Below are 8862 nucleotides of genomic sequence, written 5' to 3'. Positions count from 1 at the left end.
TGTTATGGGTTTGGGTTTTCCATTGATGACATGACCAGATGTCCTGTATCAGAAAGGCCTGTCATAAATTTAGTCCTCCGGTTCCACACCCCAGGGACTCAAACATTTCATTCTCCATGATGACAACAAATGACCCAGATGGAGTCAAGCAACATGGGGAGAAAGTAAGAAAAGTTTCTGCTGGTATAGCCACGACTCCTAATGGCTCTTTGTTTTGGGCTCACAGTCTTAATCCCCATTTTACAGAAGAGGGAGCTGAGGCACAGAGTAATTAATAAACTTGCCCCAGATCACACGGCAGACAAGTGGTGGAGCCAAAATTAGAACCCAGGTTCTCCGACCCCCAGGCCCATGGTCGTTACACTGAGCCATGCTGCTTCTCATATTTGTCTCTCAGCCTTGATCATTTTGTCATTTCTCTTTTATATGGACTTTTTTGCTTAGATTTGTTTCGATTGGATTGTAAACTCCTTGAGGGCAGGAATCATATAATGATGATAATAATAGTAATTTTTCTACTTATTAAGCACTTATGTGTCAAGCCCTGTTCAAAGCACTGGGGTAGATACAAGTTTATCAGGTTGGACAGAATGCCTGTCTCAGACGGGATTCACAGCCTAAGTAGGGGGGAGTAGGATGAATTCCCATTTTATGGGTGAGGAAATTGAGACATAGAGAAATTAAGTGATTTGATCAAGGTCACAGAACAGACATGTGGTAGAGCCAGTGTTATAACACACATCCTCTAACTCCCAGGCCTGTGCTCTATCCATTACATCATGTGGTTTCCCATTTTACCAGTTCCATTGTATTGGACTCTCCCAAACATTTATCACAGTACTCTGTACATATTAGGCTCTTAAGAAATACTGTTGATTGATAGATTGCAAACCCGTGGTATAATACTTAAAAATATCATGATAATAGTATTTATAAAGTAGCCTAACACTATATTAACACTCCTGGAGAAGTAGAGCATAGAAAATACCCAAAAAACGGTTCATTCTAGAACAAACACATTTATCACTACTTGCTTCCAAAGCACATGACTCTGGTTCCAGTGCTGAGCATGTGTTGACAACAAATCTGGCCTTTTATTGCTTTGGGGCATTCACGTAATCCCTCCCCAAGACACTCACATGAGTTCAAACCCATCAAAGCCTTTCTTTGGTTGTTGCTGTTCCAGCTGCCATTCAGTGGTCCCCATCCTTAGAGTCCACTGTTCCAAACAGGAGCCCAAAGGGACCCGTCATCTTGGGTTCACCACCACCACGAAGTCGGGACCCAGGTGTTGAGAGCTGGTCGGACCCCCACCGGACTCGGGAGCAGAGGGAGTCAGAGCCCAGGTCTCTTTGCTGAGTGTGGGGGAATCAGACACAGCCAGAGAGCATCAGGCCAACCTCTGGCCTTCATTCATTCAATCGGATTTATTGAGCACTTACTGTGTGTGAAGCACTGTACTAAGTGCTTGGGAATGTACAGTACAGCGATAGACACATTCACTGGTGTGAATACGTGGGGTGGGGGAGAAGGGAATAAAAGGGTGCTGAGACCAGGGTTCTCATCTCTGAGGAGAAGGAGCAGGGGACATTCACCCCAAGGCTACCCAAATTCTGTATGTGGTGATCCCCCCATTTTCCCCATCCCGTCCACACCCACAGTTTTTCCCTACCACTATAACTGACACTGCTCAGTTGCATCTCAGGACACTTGAAACTCCCGGCTCCTCTCCTTTTCACCTCCCTCCAACCACCACGGACACACTCCGAGCCAGGATCCTGGGCTCTACCTAGTAACACAATTAGCACAGCTCAGGAATATGGTCCCTAATTCCCTTAGCATTGGAAGTGGGTCATCCAGGAAGAAACTACCTGTCTCGGTAACAATAAACACTGGGGTAGAAAAAATGTAAGCAAATATGAGAAGCAGTGTGGCTTAGTGGAGTCAGAAGGACTTGGGTTCTAATTCCGGCTCTGCCACTTGTATGCTGTGTGACCTCGGGGATTGAGACTTAAATGGGGGATTGAGACTGTGAGTCTCACATGGGACAGGGACTGTGTCCAATGCAATTACCTTGTATCTACCCCAGCAGGTACTGTCTCTATATGTTGCCAACTTGTACTTCCCAAGCGCTTAGTACAGTGCTCTGCACACAGTAAGTGCTCAATAAATACGATTGATGATGATGATGATTACCTGGCTCAGAGTAAGCACTTAACAAATACCACAGTTTTTTATTATTATTATTATTATACAGTTCTTATAATAATAATAATAATGATGGCATTTGTTAAGCACTTACTATGTGTGAAGCACTGTTCTAAGCGCTGGGGGGGATACAAGGTGATCAGGTTGTCCCATGTGGGGCTCACAGTCTTAATCCCCATTTTACAGATGAGGTAACAGACTCAGAGAAGTTAAGTGACTTGCTCAAGGTCACACTGCAGACATGTGGAGGAGCTGGGATTAGAACCCATGACTTCTGACTCTTAAGCCCGGGCTCTTTCTACTGAGCCATGCTGCTTCTCTTATCCCACATGGGGATCTCAGACTGTAGAGCAGGGAGAGATACTTAATCCCCATTTTATCGAGGTGGTAACTGAGGTGCAGAGAATTTAAATGAGTTGACTAAGGTCACACAGCAGTCAAGCAGTGGAGCTGGGACTAGTATCTGACTCTCCTCACTCCCAGGCTTGGACTCCATCCTCTAATCCATGCTGCTTTTTCTCTCATTTTTCAATAATTAGTTCAGGGCTTTGCACAGAACAGGCTCTTAATGCAAAAAAAAAAAAAAAAAGATTGAATGGATGAATGAAAGTGCAAGGAGTGAGACAACACCTCTGCTAACTTCTTGATGACTCTAACCAAATCACCAAAAGAGAAGGAGCAGTTCAGTGGAAACCCTTGATAATGCAATTTTATATTCAGAAACATAGTTTTTGACAAAAGCTACCGGAATAAAACACTTGACAGATGGACATTTCCTCCCTCCTGTTTAAAGCAGGAAAAAGCCGAGCCAAGATTTCTGACCTTAACAGAAACCTCAATATACCATACAATTTAAATCTTGTCATTTCCTGAAGACTTTCAATCCCATTCAGGTAAGGGCAGGCTAAAGGTTTTGTTCTTGGTTCAGGGTCTCCAAATAGCTCATGCATCTTGATACTGAAAAGGAAACGCTGCTTGGCAAAGGGAAAATAGAGAATGAGAAATTTGAGAGATGGAGATATAGAGAGGCAAAGGTGGGGAAGGAGGGGAGAGAGAAAAAGAAGAGATTGAGAAGGGAGGGAAGAAGGAGGAATGAAAAAAGTTAAGAAATAAGGAAGAGGAGGTGTAGTGAAATTAAAAATGGTAGAGAGGGATGGGAAAGAAAAGCCTGTAGAGAAACAATGAAAGTAAAAAAAGAAAAAAAGACTAACTTTTGTCCTAAATCCAAGCATTTGAGTGTTACTTAAGTACATGTTAAACTAGATAAATATTATTTCATGAATTTTAAACACAAACTTGTTACTTATAGGTAAAATCCAGTAAAATGTAAATGTATATATGTGCCTTGAATTTTCAAGCCCCATAGGACTACAGGTCAGGTCCTTCCTGAATTTATTTATATTAATATCTGTCTCCTGCTCTGGTCTGTAAGATCATTATGGGCAAGGAACCTGTCTTCCAACTCTATTATATTGTACTCTCCCAAGCACTTAGCACATAGTAAGTGCTCAATAAATACCACTGACTGATTGATGGATTTATAGTAAACACTTAGCAAAAAGCAGTTGTAAAAGTAAAGACAGTGGCTATGTGTCAGGGACTCAATCTCTGTAATCCTCTTTGCCACTTGATGCTGTATTGTGTCTTGTCTTCTCTTATGCTGTCGAGTCGTTTCCAACCCATAACGACACCACAGACACATCTCTCCCAGAACGCCCCGCTCTCCATCTGCGATCCTCCTGGTAGTGGATCCACAGAGTTTTCTTTGTAAAAATACAGAAGTGGTTTACCATTGCCTCCTTCCATGCAGTAATTTGAGTCTCTGCTGCCCAGCACAGGTGAGTTTAGACTTGTAGCAGTTTGCCTTCCACTCACTAACCACTGCCCAAGCTAGGAATGGAATGGGTAGGCCTCTACTTGACTCTCCCTCCCATAGCTGAGACTGGTAGAGGACTGGAAACTCTCCAGGTGCGACCCTGAGAGGGGAGTATTGTGCCTAGGGAGTGTTAATTGAACTACTGTAAAAATGAAATATCGTGGCTTTGATGGTCTACAGTTTTCCCCACCCTAAAGAAGGTTAGGCAGTCCATTTTCTCTTCAGCTTGGTCGATCGCAAGGCAGCACTGATGCTATCCTCTGTCTTTAAGCTTCCCAAAGATTTCACTAGCTTTTAGCCTTCTTCATTTGGTTTTCTGTTTCCTTGTGTGCCCTTTGTCTATCGGGGAATACGATTAAGCTACAGAACTCAACTCTTTGTCAATTATGCTGAGCCCCAGAGGTGTGTAGGGTATGTTAGGTTTGGGATCAATCAGTGATATTTATTGAATGCTATGTGCAGAGCTGTACTAAGCACTTGGGAGAGTACACTATAACATAGTTGGTAGATATGTTCACTGCCCACAACAAGGTAGCAGTCTAGAGATGTCACAAGATCTCAGTTTCCCTAACGGTCAATCTTTCTTGACTGTGAGAAGTGGTCCATAATTACCTGGAAGTAAAGCATTGATAAAGCTCAAGTTATTGGAAATCATATCCCACAACTTAAATAAATTTATTGTCCCTTACCTCTGGAGGTTAGAAATTACAAAGCTTAGTGTAATTGGCTTGGGAGTCAGAGGACCAAGGTTTTAATCCTTCATCTGCCACTTACCTACTGGGCAACCTTGGGAAAGTCACATATCTTCTCTGTGCCTCAGTTTCTTCATCTATAAAATGCAAATTAAATACCCGCTTTTTCTCCCTCTTAGACTGGGAACCGCCTGTGTGTTAGGAACTGTGTCCTATCTGCTTATGTTGTATCTAGACCAGTTCCCAACATATAAATGCTTGACAGATGTCATCATCATTATTATTATTATCATCATTATTATTATTATTCCCATCTGTTTTCTTTATTATGAAATAATTTTCAGGCTTGCATGTTCAGTGTCATGTGTTATTGTCTGCACAACTTTCAAAACAAGTTGCTAGTGGGGAGAGGTTTTCTGAATTTTCAATGAAAATGCTGAGAACAGGAGAAATTTTTAACTACAGTTAAAAAATAAGGCTGCCTGCATTCTCTGGGGTGAATCTGATCCAAGCTAGGCAAAGGGAAGGATAAGGTTGCAGGTTTTTTGGTTTTTTTCTTCCTTATGAATGTGAATGACCTAAGATAACAGTCTCTGTTCTCCTACCTCCTCTGTTCCTGATTTGGAACAGCTGACATTGAAAGCTCTTTGAGCTACATATGTGCAAGTCCTTAAAGTGGATGATGGAGGTGATGGTGATTTAATTTATCACAGAGCCTGAAGGAAAATCTCCTTCTGCTCATTGCATTGTTTCTCTTGCAGTTCCAATAGTTCATTAGGTGAAGCCCTGCCTGTTTAAGAAATTCATGGAGGTTAGAGAGGTGAGTATACAATCTGGAATAGAAACACAGGTGACTATTTTGGCCATTGGATCTGTGACTTTGGGCATTTGGTTTTCACCTCACTCTCAACTCCACAGAATTTATTTGTACTTTATTATGTCATTTATTTATACAAACATCTGTCTTCCATTCTACAGAGGGGCGGAGAACAATTCTATTGTACTGTACTCTCCCAAGAGCTTAGTACAGTGCTCTACACACCATATTTGCTCAATAGGCACCATTGATTGATTTTTCTAGGTTTTCTTTTCCCTGTCATGATGAGCCTAAACTCATTTCAATTACCAGTGTTAAAAAAAAAGCATTTCCAAAAGTTAACTTTTTTTTCCATTTGGGCACTTGAATTTCCCTAATTGTTTTAAGGTAAGGCTAATATTCAGGGATCTCACATTTTTAATCAACTGATTGAGTTCAATCACTAGTATTTATCGAGCACTTTCTGGATGTAGAACTTTGTTCTAAGCTTTTGGTGAATAGAGTTGATAAGCATGATCCCTTACCTCAAGAAGCTAAAGTCTGGTGGAGGAGACAAACGTTAAAAATAAATTACATAAGGGGAAGCAATCAATCAGTTAAACCTGCTGTGAAAGTGACACCTATTAGCAAGTAAGGGATCCAAAATAGGCTCTTTGGGTCAGTAGTTTAAAGGGATAATTGTGACTCTGAATCCCACGTGGGAAGGGACTGTGTCCAACCTGATTATCTTGTATCTACCCCAGTACTTAGTACAGTGCCTGGCACATAGTAAGCACTTAAATACCAATAAGGAAAACAAAGCACTACCAATGCATCTCCTGACACATCCTGACTTTTCATATACGACACCTGACATGATAAAGCTTAGTACCAAACTCCAGCCTAACCCCTCTCCAATTCATACTAGACACTGCTGCCCAGATCATTTTTCTAAAACACTCTGTCCATGCCTCTCAATGCCTCAAAACTCTCCAATGAGTGTTTTTCTCCACCTCCACCAGAAACTCCAGAATATTGGCTTCAAAGCACTCAATCAGCACCCTCCTCCTCTAGCTTATTAACTCTCTTCTCCCATTACACACCTGTGAAACTTTTAGAATTATTTTAAGAGACTTTGAAACATTGAGTAGAATCTCATCTGAATTCTCATCAGGTAAATCATTTCACTTCCCAGTTTGAAATAGTGTGAAATAGTTCTTTTTCCAAAACTCAGCCCTTTCAATTTTATCTGTTGGCTTTTTTTTTTTTAAAAAAAAAGCCATGTCAACTTCTACAATAAACGAGAACAAAACATATGATGATCAGTAGAAATCTAAGTATTCCTCTTCCTTGCATGGTGATAAATGCTTATGGTAAGACTTCACAGAAAAATCAGTACCTGCCCACGAAGGAAGTTATTCTATGAATTATGACAGATGGAATTCTGTAGATTTGTTGTTACTACTATTAAAGAAACTAATTTCGCTACTGAAAATTGGTTTGAGATGGACTAAATCACTCCATCCTGAAGGTAATATTCTCCTGTGCCAGAAGTGTGAAATAATCAGTGCCAGCTCTTCTCTATTAGTCAATTAACTGTTCAGAGCCCCAGAAGGGATATAATATCAAAGAACTATATCAAGTAAGCATGACTAAATACTAGCTAATAGAAAACACATTGTGCATGTATGAATTGTTGAATTCCTAGAGAAGTATTATAGGCTAGGCAAAGAGCTGTCCCTCCATTCATGTGACCTCTGATTTCTGGCTCAGAAGAGTTTAGATTCAGCTTTGCCCTTGGGATGATTTTGACAAAAATGACATCAGAATATCACTTCAAATGGCACACTTAGCATTGAAAATTATACAGATGGCAAACGAGTAGCAAGCCTGACTGAAAAATTAACATTTCTTCTGATTAGTAATCCTAATGAATCAAGGATGCAAGCAGGGAAGACAATGCTAAATTTGGAGAAATTCCTCAGTACACGCTGTGGGGTTTGGGGCCCCATTTTTATTCATTACCAAATCCAAATTGTAATAATCAAGAAAACTGTTTGCGATTGATAACTTGAGAATGAACCTACTGGATAACTTCTCCACCATCTGTTGAATAGTTTTGGAAATGGTATCTCTTTCCGATATATGTAATGAAGTTATTATCCATTTTATTTTCTTGCTCTCAGATAGCTTCTATTTCGAACAAAAGACTTAATATGACTCATTCTGATGTGTCATGGGCATCTGTTGTACTTCCACAAGCACTTAGTACAGTACTTAGAAGTAGCATCGCCTCGTGGAAGGAGTGTGGGCCTGGGAGTAAGGAGATCTGAATCCTCATCCAGCTCTTCCACTTGTTGCGTGACCTGGGGAAAGGCACCTAACTTCTCTGTGCCTACATTTTCCTCATCTATAAAATGAGGATAAATACCTGGGGGGTTTTTTTGTTTGTTTTTTTTTTGAATGGTACTGTACTAAGCAGATACAACCTAATCAGATTGGACAAAGTCAGTGTCCCACATGGGGATCATAGCCCGGTGAAATCCCCATTTGACAGATGATGTAACTGTGGCATAAATAAGTTAAATGACTGCCCCAAGGTTAAACAGCAGAATGGCAGAATTGGGATAAGAACCCAGCTCTTCTGACTCCCAGCTCTGTGCTCTAGTCCCTAGACCATACTGATTTTCTTTTGTCCCTGAACGGAGAATCTTTTGAGGGAAAAGGACTAGGTTCAATCATTTTATATTGAATCTAGTAAAGTACTTGGTGCATAATAAGCACTACACAAATGCCTGTAATTTTTACTACAACACACTGCACTTCATAGCTTCTAAAAAAATACCATTACCACTACTAGTCTTCAATTAGTCCTTCCTTAGAGAAGCAGCATGGCTCAGTGGAAAGAGCACGGGCTTTGGAGTCAGAGGTCGTGGGTTCAAATCCTGGCTCCGCCAATTGTCAGCTGTGTGACTTTGGGCAAGCCACTTAACTTTTCTGTGCCTCAGTTATCTGTAAAATGAGGATTAAGACTGTGAGCCCCCGGGGGACAACCTGATCACCTTGTAATCTCCCCAGTGCTTAGAACAGTGCTTTGCACATAGTAAATGCTTAATAAATGGCATCATTATTATTACTATTATTTGACCAGAATGCTTGGAGGAATCCCGATTTTCCTCAGTTTTCAATATTCCACCACCCACAATGGATCTAAAGTCCCAGGAAAAATCAAGTCAGAGCAAGGTCTCAAGGTCATATACTTTTATTCCCAGATCCGTGCTTGTTCCTTT

At 40.9% G+C, this 8862-nt stretch overlaps 1 non-coding gene across 1 annotated transcript; it reads right to left on the bottom strand.

Moving 5' to 3' along the window:
* Positions 1 to 4056: 4056 nt before the first annotated feature.
* LOC119938834 lies at positions 4057 to 4194 on the bottom strand. Its single transcript, XR_005454534.1, has one exon. It is a non-coding gene; the product is annotated as a small nucleolar RNA SNORA7 (small nucleolar RNA).
* Positions 4195 to 8862: the final 4668 nt, after the last annotated feature.

This window comes from Tachyglossus aculeatus, chromosome 16 (genome assembly GCF_015852505.1).
Source record: "Tachyglossus aculeatus isolate mTacAcu1 chromosome 16, mTacAcu1.pri, whole genome shotgun sequence".
NCBI classification, from domain to species: Eukaryota; Metazoa; Chordata; class Mammalia; order Monotremata; family Tachyglossidae; genus Tachyglossus; species Tachyglossus aculeatus.
This window is presented reverse-complemented; position numbering and strand designations above follow the sequence as displayed.